Raw genomic sequence first — 18,939 nt, 5'->3', positions numbered from 1 at the left:
TCTGCAGTATTTTTTCGTTCTTCAAGGTTGACGAATTAGTTAAGCTTAATTAACTAACTTTTTAATTATTGACTTGAGGAACACGGTGTCAATGGAGAAGTTGTAGATCGCTTTGAGAAACAGCTTACTGAGACATTTGCAGCAAAGTAATATTTACGTAAAGCAGTTTTTTTACCAGCCTTTAACCATAACCCGCACAATAAGGAAAAGCTTCCACATGACAACTGTGCCACTTCAACGTCCCAAGACGCGCCTTAAAGAATAAAATCCATTTTTTCTGAAGTCCTCTCCTCGATGAGACTTTGGGTGCACATTGGGGCAGAGAAGTGAGCGAGCAGCTGGTCACGTGACAACTTTCTTTTAATGCCAATAAATGAATCTACGTAAATCGTAACTTGACAGAAACAGCACTACTAGCGGTTTATCGAGGTGATCTAAAACTTTTGTATTGACACTTTCTTCCTGAAGACAATAATTAAAAAGCTAGCTAATTAAACTTATCTAATTAATTAACTTTGAAGGGCGAAGAAATACTCAAGACTAGGCCACGCGACTTATGAACAACTCTCAGTTGGTTTCACTAGACTATGACACTTCGCCTTTTTTAAAAGTTTGGTTACATTTAGCTGGGACACCCGGTATATATAGGGTTTGGTTATATTCTGCTCATTTCTCTATCACCTGATCAATAGTATGAATATGGTCTGTGTGAAGTGTTCTTTTCAAAAGCCTGCTTGATCATTCAGTTGACTGAAATCTAAGGTTATACCTACTATTAGCGATTACTTCAGTAAATACCTTATAGGCAACGGACAGTAAACTGACCAGCTTGTAATTTTTCAAGTCCTTGACGTCTCCTTTTCTATGAATTAATGTTCGCGTTCTTTCAAGCTTCTGTTTTGACGCTACCCTATTCTTCTTGCCGTTGTTGGGAGTTTTCGTACCATGTGCCACTGCACACACACTAATGCATTTCTATACATTACCGACTTCCCTAAAAATGTAACATCTTCAATAGGACTCTTTGCAGACGACTGTGTGGTCTACAGTGAATTAAACAATACTAATGACGTTCCATCACTCCAGGCAAAGCTAATACCTATCTCTAATTGGTGTTCGCAATGGCAAATGACGCTTAACGCGGCTATGTGTAATGTAATGCACATTTGCGTCGCAGAAATTCATGCTACGTTTCCTATTTTATTTATTTTTCTATTCTGACACCCCTAACATCTTACAAACATCTCGGCGTCATTCTAACCGCATGCTTGGACATCTGAAATTTAATTTTTATTTAGCAGCGGCACCTGTCAAGCTTCTTGTGTACAAGTCACGTGTCCGTGCTAAATTCGAATATGCTAACTCTGTTATGCTAATAGGGTCAGGACAACCATAGACTTACATCAACCAAATTGTTGGTTTGGTTTATTGGGGTTTGACGTCCCAAAGCGACTCAGGCTATGAGGGACGCCGTAGTGAAGGGCTCCGGAGATCTCGATCACCTGGGGTTCTTTCATGTGCTGTGACATCGCACGGTACACGCGCCTCTAGAATTTCGCCTTCATCGAAATTCGAACCCGCGTCTTTCGGGTCAGCAGTCGAGCGCCGTAACCACTGAGCCACCGCGGCGGGGCCAATCAACCAAATGATCAGGCAGGCTTCCGTAAAGGATACTGGACGGTAGACCATATTCACGCTCTCAATCAGGTGATAGAGAAATGCGCAGAATATAACCAGCCCCTATATACAGCGTTCATCGATTACGAGAAAGCATTCGACTCGGTAGAAAACTCAGCTGTCATTCAGGCATTGCGGATTAAGGGTGTAGAAGAGTTTTATGTGAAAACATTGGAAGATAATTATAACGATTGCACATCTACCATAGTCCTCCATAAAGTCAGCAATATAATTCCAATACGGAAGGGTGTCCGGCAGGGAGACATGATCTCGCCTATGCTATTCACTGCCTGTTTACAGGAGGTATTCTGGGGCCTGAAGTGGGAGCAGTTGGGGATAAGAGTTAATGGAGAATACCTAAGTAATTTATGATTATTTGAATTAATTGGAGAGACATGGGAGAGGCCTTTTCCCTGCAGTGGCCATAGTCAGGCTGATGATGTTATTGATGACCTGGAAGCAGTACAGAGCCGAGCTGCCCGTCTTATCACCCGTAACTATGACGGGCTGTCGAGGGTCAATGAAATAAAAAAAAGTAATTGTCCCTAACCCCTCTTTTCCTTAGCAGGGCAGTATCACTCATGTGTCTGTTTCTTCAAAATTTACAGGATGAATTGAATTCTTCGAGATGCACTGACGACGCACATATGGTTCATCCCACATTGATCGATCATGCAAAGTTGGCGTTCCCCGGTGCTGTACAACAATATGCATTAATTCTTTCATTCCAAATGCATCGTCCGCGTGGAACCACCTTCCACCACAAGTTGTACTCGGAAATGAGATTGAAGAGTTCAAGAGGAAGATGTCAGTATATGATTGCTTACCATAGTCATTTTTGAATTTTTCTATTCTGCGTTTCATTTGGTTGTACCCATGCATTCTGTTACATTATAGCCTTCTATAACGTGCCCATCTGAGTGTTCAACATTTGCACAAATGGCGTTATTATATTTCTCATATCAATTTGCCTCCTTGTGTGAATTTTTTCCTCTTGGCATATGTATTCATTCTCGTGCTTCGGTTTATCGACTGACATATTTCCGCCAGTTCATCATCAGCCTGACTACACCCACTGCAGGGCAAAGGCCTCTGCCATGTCTCTGCAATTAACCCTGTCGTTTGTCAGTTGGCGCCACTGTATCCCCGCAAACTTCTTAATCTCATCCGCCCACCTAACTTTCTGCCGTCCCCTGCTACGTTTGCTTTCTGTTGGAATCCACTCCGTTACCCTTAAGAACCAGCGGTTATCTTGCCTTCGCATTACATGCCCTGCCCAAGCCCATTTCTTCCTCTTGATTATCTTTCATTGTGTCACAGTAGTGGTTTTTTTTTTTTTTGCTGTATGCGTTATGCCCTCCTGTAACCAATGAATTTTTTGTTTCTATGTATCGCTCAAATCAATAATGCCCTGTGGGCCATGGGAGTATCGGAACTGAATAAAAAAATATACGCCGCCCGTTTTTATCGTAATTGAGCTAGTAAGGCTTTCGATTGAAAGGTTCCTCGCGCTAAGCTTGCCGGCTTAGCGCATTAATCTGCGAAAGCTGATTGGCATTAGCGGATTTGTGCTCAAGTGCACACTCGGCCTTCTGCCGCTCGCGGATTTCCCAGCACACTTCACGGACTCAAGGGCCAGCTTACACGAAAAAACTGCCTAGTTTCCAGTGTTACCTTTTCCGCAGCATAAAAACATTCGTTTTTGAGGAACGGAAATGCCGCTCTAACTTCCTGACGTCTCGATAGACACCCGAACCTCGCCGAAGTAGAAGTAATAAAGGCGGGAAGAAATGTGTACTCTGGTAAGGCAATACGTCTACCTAAGTCACGTAGTGACCGCTATTCCGGATCATGAAAGGGAAGACAAATTTTTATCTCCTGGCTTGTTATATCTATTCTCAGAACAAATCCCATCAAATTCTGGTGTATCCTCTACCCTATAGACATAAATCTAATCGGCTCGATTAGATTTATTAGATTAGATTAAACGTTTAATATCTACCCCATCATTGCACACGGGTAGTATTCCTGATGATCGTACGATAGCCCAAATTGTTCCCATCCTCAAAACAGGTGATTGCGCATGCCCAGCTATCATATAATATCCCCTACTAGCATAAATTCTAAACTTCTAGGGAACATTATAGCATCAAACTCAATGTCCCACCTAGATTCAATTAACCTCTTTTATCCGCATCAGTATAGCTTCAGGAAATCGCTTTCACGTGAAACACAGCTGGCCGTGTTCACCCAACACATACTTAAGGACATGGACCATAACCTCCAGACAGATGCAATCTTTTTAGACTTTTTCAAAGACATTCAAATGCGTATCTCATCATCGTCTGTTTGCGAAACTTTCGTGCCTCGGGATTCCTACCAATCTAATTATGCTGGCTTGAACATTTTTTTAAAAGAGCGCTCGAAGTTCAAATCCGCAAATGACATCTACAGGTTTTCCCACTGAATTTAATCCTAGTGCCAGCAGAAATAATCTGAGCGCCGACAGATATAATCTGCCTGCTATGTAATTTAATCTCAGTGTCATGCACTTAATCTAAGCGCCAGCGTATTTAATCCAAGCGCCAACTCAAACAAATTCAGCGCCAACCAATTTAATCACAGTGCCAACGCAAATAATACAAGCGCCAGCTGTTTTAATCCGCATGCGGAAAACGAATGCGGTAAACGAATGCGGTAGAATATTCCAGAGCGCAGAGCACGAATGCCAGAAATAAAGCGAAGTTAAGACAATTTCTGAGGCCATGCAAGCCTGTGAGTCCCATTCTCATGAACTATTTCGGTTTCTTCGCATACCTTGCAACATCAAAGAGCCACTAGCAGCTGTTAAACCTCAGTATTTGATGCAACTCTTGCGGCTTGTGACTGTCGGGTATTAATTAGTTGGGCAAGCACTGCTGATTATGGGTTGTCTTATGCGCTGAATCTGCATGCTAGTTACAATTACGGCCTTCATACTGTTTTCATATTGCCGGCCCTTATCATGCAACCGGTGCGAAATGTTTTCGGAAGGCTCTGATAAAGATTCAACACCACTAGCAGAAACAGAAAGGGAGTAGTGTAATACAGAGTTCTTCCAGGTGGGACGAGTCATAGAACCGGAGTAACGGTTCTTCACTTTACGGTTTATTTAGTTTTAAAAGGGAAAGTGAGCGAAGCTACACCGGAGCTTACAGCCTAGGTCAAAAATAGCTACTGGCGGCTGCCTTATAGCGGTGTTAACAATCTAGGTTTATACAAGCACAGAAGGGGCCGTCTTTGAAATGCAGTTTTATTTTCTGTAGGACATTAGGTGGCGCAAAGTGTGATCTCACATTTTACATGTCATCTTCACGCAAAGCTGCTGGTATAAAAGAAAAGTTATGGCGGTCGAAAGCAGCGCATTCTACTCGCTGTACTTGCTGCATACAGTGTGGAGCAGCGTCGAGCAATAAACTGCGCCGATGCTCCCTTTTAGTCAGTCCGGGCGGAGTGGTGAGCGCCAAGTCTCTCCGCTCGCTGAGGAAAGCTTTGACTTCAGACTTGAACTTCGAAAACACTTCCTCTATAGGGTTAAAAAATGGGCTGTAAGGAGGCAGCCTCTTGATTGAGTGCAGCTGACTGGCCAGGATTGCCTGTTCCGCATGGCTGTGAGCGGGGGCATTATCAAAAATAAAAACGGCTTCTGAACCAGGCTCTTCACTTTCGACACGGGCTGATATATCACTCAAAAATTCGTTAAACACGACCCAGTGAACTTTGTCGACAGCCGTCCAGTGTATGACACCATTTGCTGACATACAGGCGATAATATTAAGGTTTGCGCCTCTGGTGCCAGTCGTCGTTTGCACTGCAGGTTGCCGCTTAACCGCACGGCCGAAGCTCCTTGAACACCATATGTTATAGTTGGTCTCATCAATGTAAAACCTGCACAAGCGGGGTCCATCACACTGCAGCCACTGCGCGTATGCTTTGCGGGTGCGTTTCGTACGTCATCTCTATTGCGGTCAATCGGCCTCTGAGTCACCAACTTCATAGAGTAGCCATGCGCATCCAGTAGGCGATCAATGCTACTTGTGCTGATGGCAATTCCGGGCAATTCTTCTTCCACCGCCTGCTTTATTTGCTTTAGCGTGAAAGCAGGGTTGTTGTCCACAATACTTTTGAGCGCCGCTACAACCTCATTTCCGAATTTCTTCGACGTTCCGCCTTTCTTCAGCACCTCTCTATCGGTAGCTGCAATGGACCTTGCTGTCTTTAAATTGATGCCCAGCGTGTCTGCCATTTTTTTTCACATCTCCTCCACGCCTTGACACATCGAGAATTCTGGCCCTGTCATGTTCAGAGACTTTGCTGTTCTTTCTTCTTGGTGCGTCTGGGGGCTTGAATGGCGGTCCTCGTTTTCGGTGTCCAATTAGGACGTAAGAGCACGGCTCGTCGGCTTCCATGGAAGAAAATACTGCGCGTTAATGTCCATGCGAAATGAAGGAAAAGTCGTACACTATCCCCTGCTTATAGTATACGTGTGCGTACCACCACTGTCCGGCTATACACCATTGTGCAAATGCAGCCACAATGCGGCACACACAGAGCCGTCTGCTTTGAAGCTTTCTTGTCTTCTGTGTTTTTAACAATGCTTTTTTTATGTGCCTGAGAAATAAATCTTATTTCTTGAAAAAGAAAGTTCACAGATTTCTAGTAACGTGTGCACGTATCTATGTCTTTTTCTGTTGTCCTAGCATATTTGCAAAAGCAGACGACAATCCACAGGAAATGGAGGCGCAAAACTTGCCTTCTGCTTTGGAACTTTCCATCATTGGCTGTGTACCTTTTTTTCACACGAAACTACGTAGGGCTAATCTAGGGTACGGTTTATTAACACTTTCTTTGCTATCTGACAATATAATCGCATATTTTATTGAGGACAGTGGATTCAATGCTGCATTATAAACAGTGTGTGCATTTGTGCCCTCCTCCGTTCTATGGTCATAATAAAGAGCCAGTAAGTCATAGCACTGAGCCCCTGTGCAGCTTTATAATGCTGATATTGTGCACTTTAAACGGCGCTTTAAAGCACTTGTATCAAAGTAGTGTTGGTTATAATATTGATGAAAGCTATGCAATATGTGGACACTTCGCTTAGGCATCGCATGGTTTGAAAAATTATCTAATCTTTATTCCTGGTATTCGTGTTCTATGCTTTGGAGTCTTCTACAGCATTCGTTTTTCGAGTGTGGATTAAATTCGTTGGCACCTGGATTAAAACAGCTGGCGCACGTATTATTTGCGTTGGCACTGGGATTAAATTGGTTGGCGCTCGCATTGTTTGAGTTGGCGCTTGGATTAAATACGCTGGCGCGTGGATTAAATGCTTTGCACTCAGATTAAATTCATGGCAGATTATATCAGTCAGCGCGTAGATTATTTCCACTGGCACTAGGATCAAATTCAGTAAGAAAACATGTAGTCACCCTTACGAGATGTAACATCACGTGTCCCTCAAGGGGCCGGCCTATCACCATTACTTTTCTTAATATACATTAACGACCTACCCTCTAACATTCAATGCAAATTACGAGTCTTCGCGCATGATTCGCCATTTATAATGCAATAAATATCCCGACTGATAACCTTGTTTTGCAACAGGACCTTGACGTTATTGCATCATGGTGCGAAAAATGGCGAGCGCCATTACATCTATCTGAATGCACATCATTTTCCTTCACTCACAAACCCACCATATCGCATGTGCACACTAACAGTATCTCATCAGTGCCGATCACCGCTGTAATATCTTATAATCACCTAGGTGTACATCTCGCACCATCATTTTCATGGGTCACCCACATTACAACTATTTGCTCCGATACTTCACTCACACTTGGCTGCCAGAGAAGTAATCTGAAATCTGCATCCCCTAACATAAAACAGCTGGCGTACGAAACATTTGTACGGCCAAAATTATAGTGTGCATCATCCATCTGGCACCCATGGCAATCATATCTCACCGTCGATTTGGAATCGATCCAAAATCGTGCAGCTCGGTTCATTACTTCATGTTACTCAAGAGAAACCGGCGTCACCGCCCTCAAGCAGTCCCTCCGAGTCACGCCCTGTCGTTTCCCGCCTATGATTACTCAATACATTTGTCATAGCACGAGAACACGACACACTCTATTAACCACGTCACTACGAACGTCCTTACGGCTCAGTCACGGAAACCCGATAGCACGCATAGGGTGCCCGCACGAATGCTTACAACAACCCATTCTTTGCCAACGCGAGAACACTCGAATTCACAGCCTAACGACATCGTTTCATGCACTGATCACAAAACATTCCGGGAGAAAATAAAAATTCATCTCATACAGATCCTGGTCGCATAAGCGCACTTTGCAGCAAATATTGTTTAATCTGTCTTTCAAGAGTGGTGTATCACCTGTTGTCGAATCCTGTCATGGTTGGAGCCCTTGCCATGTGAGTGTGCACGTTTGATTTCCTGTTTGTTATGCATGTTCACATCGCCTTACGCCGTTTCAACAATACGTCCCCCCTTATGTAATGCCTTCAGGCGTTTAAGAAAACAATAAATGAAATGAATTAACTGAAAGAATAAGAATGGGGTGGACCGCATATAACAGGCTCTCTCAGATATCATGAATGGTAGTTTACCAATATCCCTCAAGAGAAAAGTATACAACGGATGTATATTACAGGTACTCACCTATGAGGCAGAAACATGGAGGCTAACGAAAAGGGTTCAGCTTAAGCTAAGGACGACGAATCGAGCTATGGAAAGAAAAATCATAGGTGTAACGTTAAGAGATCGGAAGCGGGCGGAGTGGGTGAAAGAACAAACGCTGGTTAAGGACATCCCAGTCGAAATCAAGAGGAGAAAATGGCCTTCGGCACGGCATGTAATAAGAAAGCAAAATAACCGGTTGTCGTTAAAGGGCAACTGCATTGGTTTCAGAAATCGATGAGCTTAAATGGGTCGGATGTGTGAAACTTGCAGGTAAAGCATGCGTAGTCCTTTTGGGCTAGCATTTGAAATGGTGAAGTAATCGCCGATTCAAATCGCGACGGCCTTCGGGCTTCTCCTCAGAGCACAACGCCAAGGGGGGGGGGGGGGGGGGCATGACGACGTCATCGAAGGTATCGGTACATTTTCAATGCATACACGCCCAATTTGAAGGAAAAAACCAACGTCGCCAAAGGCAATGCCCTCCGAACGTTGTTAGGCAGCATTCAACAAGGAACGCTAGTGTGTGGCTGACGGCAGCGGTAACTTGAAATCATACCTTCTGTGACGTCACGCTAAACTTCCCCGCACTCCTTTGGTGCTATGAGGAGAAGCGCAAAATTCAATCGTCGATTACGTGACCATTTTAAATGCTAGTGCAAAAAAACTTGGCATGCTTTACCTACAGCGTATATAGATTTGAATCCTTGAACATCGCGAAATTCTCAAAAAGTGGTGCAGCTGCCCTTTAAGCTTACGTTACGTTAAATGGGGTTTTATGGCGCATAAGCAACTATGGCTATCATGCGCCAAACACAAGGTTAGATGATGTTAAGTCAAGTGTACAGAGGTTACATTATAATAGATTTAAAACATTGGCTTTCTTTTGAAACTTACAAACAAGTGAAAACTCGACAAGTGTTTGCTCGCCTAAAAGCAATGTGGGATGAAATGGAATGTGTTCATTGTAAAATGCCGTAAAAAAATTTTCTAAGTACTTCGAGATGCGAACAAGCAATTAAGATGTGATTTACTGTGAGCTCCTCACCACACATTTCACACAGAGGTCTGTCTTTTTTTGTTAATAAGAAGTTATGGGTGATGTGTGTGTGACCTATGCGTAAACGACATAAAATTACTTCGATAAAACGCTCTTTATGGCGGCATGATTTCCATTCTTTTAAAATGGGCTTTACAGTATGCAGCTTGTTGTTTCCTTCATTTTCCCAAGAGGCTTGCCATTTGGCTCTTAGTTTGCTACGTACTAACTTCATGTAATCCCTAGGAGGCAAATTCACATGTTTTATTTCCATGGTTCCGGCTTGTGCAGCACACATGTCGGCTCTCTCATTATCCCTGATGCCAACCTGACTGGGAACCCTGCAGAATTTTATAACATGTTTTTGTGTTGTGATCTTTACTATGTTGTGTATGATGCTTCCTATCAGTGGCTCCGTGGCATTTTTGGATTTTAATGCTGTAAGAACGCTCAGTGAATCTGTATAAATGATGCTGTTTTTGATGTTTTCATTTGTTATTTTCTGTACCGCAACACAAATGGCATAACACTCAGCGGTGAAAACTGTAGCACAAGACGGCAGTCGTACTGCATTTTTATTTTCTCCTTGTATTACTGCGCTTCCTACATGAGCATGAGTTTTTGACCCGTCAGTATAAAATGACGTGTAATTTCTGTATTTTTCTTGTAGTGCTAGATATTCTTGTATTATATGGTCGTGTGGTGTACAGGTTTTCCTGAGGCGTGTTAGTGTGACGTCACACACTGTGGGGAGAGTGTACCACGGTGGTAGCGCTTTGTGTCTTGGGGCAATATTTTTGATTTCGTTTAGTATGTTCAGAGTTTGACATTTTTCTTCGAAGCGCAAGAGCAACGGCTTAATCGCATGGGGCTTGTTGTTGAAGAGTATTCGGGATGGGCATTTCGTGACAATTGGGTAACAGAGATGTTTGGGCTGAGAAAGGATTTTGAGGATGTATGTAGAAGTTAGTGCTGTTCTTCGATCTTCTAAGGAAGGTTCATTAGTTTCCACATACAGACTTGCTATTGGTGAAGTTCTGTAAGCACCGGAAGACAACCTTAAACCAAGATTGTGGACAGGATCCAGTCGTTTTATGTAGGACGGTCTTGCTGAGCCAAATACTATGGACCCATAGTCTAACTTAGAGCGAACCAGAGAACGATATATATGTAACAGGGAAGCTCTATCAGACCCCCAGCGTTTTCTTGATAGTATTTTCAGCACATTGAAGGCCAGGGAAGCTTTTTTCTTTAAGCTGTTTATATGGGGCAAGAAAGTGAGCTTTTTATCGAAAGTTATCCCTAGGAATTTATGCTCTTGTTTGACAGGTAGTGGGGTTTGGTTTAAATATAGTGTGGGGTCGGCCTGTAGGCCTCGTCTCAAAGAGAACAGAACCGCTACTGTTTTCTGAGGGGAAAATCTAAATCCGTTTCTATCTGCCCAGGTAGCCAGTTTATTTATTGTTATTTGTATTTGCCGCTCACAGGTAGGTATGCTGGAAGACGTGCATGCTATTTGGAGGTCGTCTACGTAAACTGAGTACATTATCGATTTTGGGATTACTTTTCCTATGGAGTTCATTTTGATGACAAATAAGGTCGTGCTGAGGATGCACCCTTGGGGCACTCCAGTTTCTTGGATAAAAGTCTTGGAGAAGGTTGCGCCTAGGCGGACTCTGAACGTTCGATTGGTCAGGAAGTCGCTCAAACAGCTCAGCATCCTGCAGCGGATACCCAGGTCCGCTAGGTCACGGAGGATACCGAACCTCCACGTGGTATCGTAAGCCTTCTCCAGATCAAAGAAGACTCCGATACAGTGTTGGCTGTGGATGAACGCTTCCCGGACTGTGTTCTCAAAGCGTACAAGGTGATCGGTTGTGGAACATGTCTTTTTAAAACCGCACTGGTGTATATCTAAAAGTTGCTGGGACTGAAGTATGAAGGTTAGTCTGATGTTTAGAATGCTTTCGAATGATTTTGCTATACAGCTAGTTAGTGCTATTGGCCTGTAACTGGTGGGACTAGTTTGTGGTTTGTCAGGTTTTAGAAAGGGTACTATGATTGCTTCTTTCCATGCTTGGGGGATTTCTCCACTCATCCATATTTTATTGAAAAATTTTAGGAGAGCCTCTATGGCAGCCTCAGAGAGGTGAGCAAGCATGGCATAATGTATATTGTCTGGGCCTGGTGCTGTCATTTTACAGGATGTTAGTACTGTGTTTAGTTCCTGCATGGTAATAAGCTGATTGTAGTCTTCATGTATGCATGTTCCAAAGGGCAGGCTTTGTTTTTCTACTATTGCTTTGTGCTTTTGAAATGTGTGTGTGTGTGTGTAGTTGGATGCGCTTGAAACTGTGGAAAAATGCTCACCCAATATGTTGGCCTGCTCTTCTAATGTTGTTTGAGTACCGCGTGTTGTTAGCATTGGAAATGTGAATGGAGTGAAATTTTCTGTGAATTTCCGCACCTGCTCCCACCTTTTCTTTGATGATATTGAGCTGTTTATGGAGGTTATGTACTCTTGCCATGATGCCCTTTCTGCGCTGCGTCTAATGTATCGTGCTTTGGCTCTAGCCCTTTTGAAGATGAGCAAGTTTCCTGCAGTGGGATATCTGCGAAGGTTGCCCAAAGCCTTGTTTTGCTGCTTTTTAGCCATTGAGCATTCATTTGACCACCAAACTTTATGTGTTTTTCGTGAAATTTCAGACGTTTGTGGGATGGCTTCTATTGCTGCAGATATTAAGCATGTGACAAATTTTTCATTTAGTTCTTCTATAGTAAGGGTTTCGGCATATTGTTTTTCTAGTGTGGCCTTCGTTCTGAAAAGTGCCCAATCGGCGAGGTGAATTTTCCATCGCCGTGGCTTCGTAGGGAGGATGAATGTAGCTGATGTTAGTTTTAAAACCGTAGGTAAGTGATCACTTCCCCGGGGGACATCTAAAACATCCCAAATAAAGTCATAAAAACAGATGGTGATGTAAATGCTAAATCGAGGCAGGTCATTTTTCCAGAGCTGGGGCAGCAGTACGTGTCTTTTCCCGTATTCATTAAACATATGTTATTCGAAAGAATAAAATCCTCGATGAGCTGACCCCTGGAATCAGTATGCTCACTTCCCCAGAATGAGGAGTGTGCGTTAAAATACCCTATTATTACATATGGCTCTGGCAACTGTTCCAGAAGTTCTTCTAGGTCATGCATGGCTATTGTGCTGTGTGGTGGTATGTACACAGAGCATATTGTTATTGTTTTATGGCTAATGATGTTTACTGCGACCGCTTCTAAGTTCGTCTTTAATGATACCTCTCTTGCAGGGACATCGCTTTGCGTTATGATAGCGACGCCTCCTGAGAGTCGGCTAGCTTGTACTCGGTCTTTCCGGAAAATATTATATTTTTTTAAGATGTTTGTGTGCTGTGGCCCAAGGTTCGTTTCTTGCAGGCACACAGCTGTAGGTGCCATTGTTTTGAGCATATCGGTTATGTCTGTGTAGTTTCTGTGTAGACCTCTACAGTTCCATTGTATTAGATACGCCATTGTGATAAGTTGGGGATTGGGGAAAGTTACTTATTCTCAGGGGCAGTGATTCGTGGTTTCCCTTTTTTCTCTAGGGAGTCTCGCCGCCGCTGCAGCGGTGGCGAACCAGGAGTTGTATCCATCGCCACTTTCGTGGCGCCGGATTTCCGCGGAGAATCCGCGGATACTTGTGTTTTAGATGTCAGCGGACTTTCGCTGACATCCGTCTCCTCCACGGTGGACGTGGAGGATGTTTCTTGTTTGCGATGGCCCGTGGCCTTCGCATTCGTCTTTTTTGTTGGCACCAGTGAACCATGCTCTGCTCCAGGGGCAGAGTCTCTTGGGTCAGCAGTTGCCTTCTTAGAGGGGTGGGGCAACAGGCCCAGTTCAGCAGAGCTGTTCTGGGTGTCTGTCGCCGAGGATGCCGCTGCTGAAAGTGGGGCCTGAGGGCCCCCGGCGAGGATCGCGTGGTCTTCCCGCGAAATTTTCAGCCCTGTGGACTGTGTCACCGACTTCTGTGGTGGGGACTTGGTTGTCGACCCCAGGTCCTTCGGATCGACCTGTGTGCCGACAGAAACTGAAGGCGGCGGCGGTCCCCGCGTCACCGCTTCAGAGTATGTCCCTTTCTATTGGAAAGAGACGCGTTTTTTTGCTTCAAGGTAGGACAGGTTTTCTGTGGTCTTCAAAGTTATGATTTGTTTTTCTGTTTTCCAGACTGGGCATGACCTGGAGTACGCGCCATGTGCGCCATTGCAGTTGATGCACTTTGGTGTGCGTTCGCATCTTTCTTCTGTATGTGCGTCTTCTGCGCATGTGACACAAGTGGGTTTGCCTCGGCAGGCCAACATGCTGTGTCCAAAGCGCTGGCACTTGAAACATCGTCTCGGATTCGGTATGTATGGGCGGACTTTACAATGGAGGTATTAAAGACGTTCGCGTGAACTCGCGCAAAAACATTGTTGCTGTTGACGTCCATCATGCGCCAGCACTCGAATCACTGCGGGTCATCACTGAACTCGGAGGCATGTCGGTCCGCACAGTTATCCCGCTCGGCGAGGACGTTTCTTCTGGCGTCATCTATGACGTCGATGAGACGATCACGCAAGAAGATCTGCCCATACTTGTGAAGCCAGGAAACGAAGGCACCGTGATTCTCCGAGTCTCACGTCTTGGGAAAGCTCGCTGTGTCAAGATTGTCTTCAAAGGCGACAGCCTTCCGTCACATGTGAAGGTAGGCCTTTTTCGTCACGCAGTACGGCCATTCATACCAAAGCCCCTACAATGCACCAATTGTATGAAACTGGGCCATGTTAGCGGAGTCTGCGGCAACGCGAGTGTGTGTTCCCGGTGTGCCGAGCCTCATGATTCTGAGACATGCACAGCACAAATTCTCAGGTGTTCAAACTGCAACGGTCCCCATGACGCCTCATCTAGAGACTGCCCGCGGCTAAAAGCAGAGCGTGCTGTCCTAAGACAAATGGTCCGAGACAACTCGACGCACCGCGAAGCCGCCGCGATCGTTCGCAAGAGACGTGCCCGACGCAAGAGGAAATCCAGACAGGCTGCTGCCAATGACAGCCGCAACGACGCGCTGTTGGCGCCTCCTGCTCACCCTCCTCCACCTCCTGTTCCTCCTCGCCCCAGTGTGCTCCGTCCACCCTCTGTGGACAAGGGTGGCCAGATGTCATCAGGTTCCGATCCTTGGCCAGCGCTTCCGCCATTATGTCCTCCTGAGGCCCCTCCACGTAAGCTCCCATCGCTGAGCACGTCGGCCGCTGCAGACGGGCTCCCGGAGCAAGACCGCCAAACCCTTGTGATTTTAAAGACCGTGGTCAACGCAATTCGGCCTCTCCTACAGGCTCTGCAATCCCCAACTGCTCGAAGCGTTTTACTAGTGCTGGACTCCCTGGGTTCAGCACTTCAAGGACTTTAATCCATAATGGCTGGCCACCTTCCCACCTTTCGTGAGGAAGTCAGAGGCGCCACGATCTTCCAATGGAACGCAAGAGGTCTGAGGTCGCGAATGTCAAGTTTTCGTCCTTACGTATTGACTAACTACTTCCCGATATTGGTAATCTGCGAGTCCAAATTATCAGGAGCAATCAGGCTCTCCGGGTACGAATCTTTCTTCGCCCCTACATGCGGGGAGCGCAGCCAAGTCTTGGTATACCTCCGCACTGACATGACGTATGTTTGCTGCCCAGTTCCACCTCACAATGACATTCAATACGCGTGTTTCTTAATCAAGACAAAAACGCTAGAATTCACACTGATTGCAGCATATGTGTCACCCTCCTCTCAATTAGACTGCGAAAGGCTGAAGGCCATCATGGAAGAAACCCGTGCTCCTTGGATCATTACTGGCGATTTTAACGCCCACCATTTGCTATGGGGAAGCACCAGAATTAACGCCAAAGGAAGGCGTCTGGCGTTATTTGCTTCCGACAATAATCTGTATGTTATGAATGACGGCAGTCCGACATACCTGCGCGGCTGTCACTAAAGCAGCTGCCTGGACCTGACATTAGTTTCAAGGTCGTTGCACCGGAGTGTTCGCTGGTTTTGTGATGTGGAGACCCATGGAAGTGACCACATTCCTACCTACCTCAAAATAAACGGCCTTGTTGCGTCCACCCCAGCCCAACTCGCGCGAATCGACTGGGCAGTATTTCGAAAACATATGGAGGAGACGAGCAAAGAAGCCCTCACTGGCAGGCTGGAGCACACTATAGCTAATGCTATGAACGTTGCGAGATGTCACATCACGTCCTCAAGAATACGCAGTGATTTCGATATTGAACTAGAACGCCTGCGTGCTCTTCGGCGGCGAGCAGAAAAGCGATACAGACGAACCAAGTGCTTAAATGATCTACGGGAGGCGAGACGTACGCAGAAAAAAATCAAACGAAGATTGGATCAGCTGGCGAACCAGCGCTGGAGGTCCTTTTGCCAGCACTTGGATCCCCGCAAGCCCATGTCCCTCATATGGCGTACTGTGCGGGGCCTCCGTACGCTTCCGCAACAAAGACAACCATTCTATGCGTTGGCTGTCTATCAAGATCGACAGCAGTCTGAAGTAGCAACGGACTACTGCAGAAAAATTGCTGGTGTACCAACTGCTTCGAGTTCCCGGCGTGTTCCTCCTGCCTCACGGGTCTCAGCCATGGATGTCCTTTTTTCTCGCGAGGAACTCGACGCTGCTCTTGCAGGATGTCGGCGTTCGTCTTCACCAGGGCCAGATGGAATCACATATGCTGCGCTGTCCCACCTTGGCCACGACGCGCGAGAAGAGCTCCTCAAACGTTACAACGACTCTTGGCTCGACGGTGCTGTTCCTCAAGAATGGAGATCGAGTCGATTGATACCCCTACTAAAACCAGGGAAATCTCCACTCGAGCTCTCATCGTATAGGCCAATAGCTTTGGCCAGTTGCGTAGGAAAGGTCATGGAGAAAATGATTTTGTCGCGCCTTGAGTGGTACCTCGAACACTACAAAATATACCCCGACGCTATGGCCGGCTTCAGGCGGGGTCGCTCCTCTATTGACAACGTCGTTGACCTCGTATCCACGGTTCAACAACAGAAGCACTTGAAACGTTTGTCAGTGGCACTCTTTCTGGATGTAAAAGGTGCCTACGACAACGTGACCCATGAGGCCATCCTTGATGCGCTGGAAACTGTGGGCATCGGTGGTCGGATGTTTGCGTGGATAGCTATCTGTCCAAAAGATCATTTTTTATCCAATGTGATGATGGCCCGACGCCTGCGCATTACACCTACCGTGGCGTGCCCCAGGGCGGTGTCCTTAGCCCTACAGTGTTTAATCTGACTCTCATCGCCCTCCCTGAGAACCTCCCCAACACCGTCCAGGTGTGTATGTACGCCGATGATATCTGCATTTGGGCCTCCTCTGTGACGCGTCCCCAGGTGCGGGCAAGACTTCAGCGGGCAGCATCGATCACTTCTTCCTATCTCCAGAAGAAAGGTCTCAGCGTTTCACCGGAAAAGTGCGCGCTAGTGGCATTTACACGTAAATGTATGACTCCATATCCGGTACGCATCGACGGTCAAGTCATTTCTTACAGCAAATCTCATCGTTTCCTAGGGATCCTGATCGACCGCAATTTATCATGGAGCCCGCATTGCACTCTACTAAAAAAAAAGCTAACATCTATCGCTCATTTACTTTGATTTCTGGGAGGAAAATCATGGGGCTCGTCGGTCCAGTCAATGCTGGAGTTGTACAGAGCTCTATTTGTGGGATGCTCGCGGTACAGTACACCTGTACTCTCAAACACGTGCAAAACTAACATGCGTGCCCTCCAGTCAGTGCAGGGTCAGGCCCTTCGCACATGCCTAGGTCTCCCTCGGAGCGCATCAACACTGGGTAGCATTGCACTCGCCAAAGACCACCCGATCTCTACTTATATTGTCCTAGACTGCTTGCGAATGCACATACGTCATATGTCAAGGATTCCACAGCATCACCTTGCGCCTTTGCCACTGCAGAGACCACATTCTGCATTTGCGAAGGTGATAACGACGAAACAGTCGTCGATCCCACAACAGTTCACCCCGGCAGCACTACCTCCCTCTCCTCTGTGGTGTACGCGGCTCCCATGTGTGCGCCTTGCTATTCCGGGGATAGCGAAGAAGTCAAATTTATCGACGCCAGCCATTAAGCAACTGACACTGTCCATGCTCCACTTCGAATATTTTGACCGTACTCACGTCTATACGGATGGATCAGTAACCTCTACTAGTTCTGCTTGCGCTGTGGTCGTTCCTGCGCGACAGACTCAAATTCACCAACAAATTTCGCATCGGACTACCTCTACTGGAGCAGAGTTGGCCGCGCGTCTTGCGGCGGTACAGTATATCTCACAACAATCACCTCAAAAATGGGCTGTTTTCTGTGATTCAAAAGCTACCCTACAATGTCTTCAATCTGCCTTGAGACATAGCGACCACGAGCAACTTATAGCGGAGATACGATATCTGCATCACCAGGCAATCGAACAAGACCATGAAATCATCTTCCAGTGGGTACCAGGCCATAGCGGCATTGTTGGTAACGCCTTAGCTGACGATGCTGCTCGATCGGCTCGGCGTTCACAAACGCCTATTCCCATCTCATCTCAATGGCTGACTCTCCTGCGTGTGGCCAGTGTGGTTGTGACGAGACGATCAGCCACCTCCTCTGTGACTGCCCTCGTTTTGAGCGAGAGCGCGGTTGCCTAGTTGCTTCTCTGCTCTGCTTGGACTTGCGTCCTTTAACAGAGTCTAACGTTCTGGGCCCTTGGACACAACCTTCCAGACAACGGAAAGCGGTGAAAGCGCTCCTGAATTTCCTAAGGGACTCGGGGTTGCATTCCCGCCTATAATCTTTATGTTTTCAGTGCGCGCCCTCTGTCCCTGTGACATAGTGGTCGATGGACACTTGACAGACTCATTTCTTTGCCGCTCGTTTTCCTTTTTTCCCCTTTGTTCCCCTCCCCAAGTGTAGGGTAGCCAACTGGGCATCGCCTGGTTAACCTCCCTGCCTTTCCGTCCTTTTCTCTCTCTCTCTCTATGCGGCATGGATGGAGTCAGGCAGAGTTGTGCTATTGAAAGTTAGTACAATATGTTTGGTCTTGATTTCAGCATTGTTTCTCCGGATGGTTATTCGTCGGGCTGCTATTACTCCCTGTTCGGCTAGTTCTTCTTCCATTTCCGCATCGGTACTCTGTAGGAGTTCATATTCAGATATGACGCCCTTTGAGTGGTTCAGGGTGCGGTGCGGGGTTACCTGTATGCTCATTTCTCCAAGATTCTGTAATGACATCAGTTTGGTGCTCTGTTCTTTTGTGTTTATTTCTACAAGGAGGTCTCCGGTTCGTTGCTTTTTTGCTTTGTAGTCTTTGCCTACACAACTTTTTAGGGTGTTGGCGATGACAAATGCAGATAGGTTGGCTACCGGTACATT

General features: G+C 46.1%; 1 protein-coding gene and 1 long non-coding RNA gene across 8 annotated transcripts in view; one reads left to right on the top strand and one right to left on the bottom strand.

The window, feature by feature from the left end:
- Window positions 1–18,939, bottom strand: part of LOC149330042 (uncharacterized) — a 145,643-nt gene that overhangs the window by 43,555 nt on the left and 83,149 nt on the right. The window lies entirely within an intron of this gene.
- The window catches only part of LOC149330047 (uncharacterized), a 77,294-nt gene that overhangs the window by 57,949 nt on the left and 406 nt on the right, over window positions 1–18,939 (top strand). The window contains exon 4 of one of the 2 annotated variants that reach the window (XR_016285654.1): window positions 2,286–2,400. The exons of the other annotated variant lie outside the window; for it this stretch is intronic. This is a non-coding gene — a long non-coding RNA (uncharacterized LOC149330047). Of the gene's footprint in view, window positions 1–2,285; window positions 2,401–18,939 lie in introns of those variants that run through there. 2 annotated transcript variants of the gene reach the window in all.

The sequence above is a fragment of the Amblyomma mixtum genome, chromosome 9 (assembly GCF_055824585.1).
Source record: "Amblyomma mixtum isolate Tamu chromosome 9, ASM5582458v1, whole genome shotgun sequence".
NCBI classification, from domain to species: domain Eukaryota; kingdom Metazoa; phylum Arthropoda; class Arachnida; order Ixodida; family Ixodidae; genus Amblyomma; species Amblyomma mixtum.
This window is presented reverse-complemented; position numbering and strand designations above follow the sequence as displayed.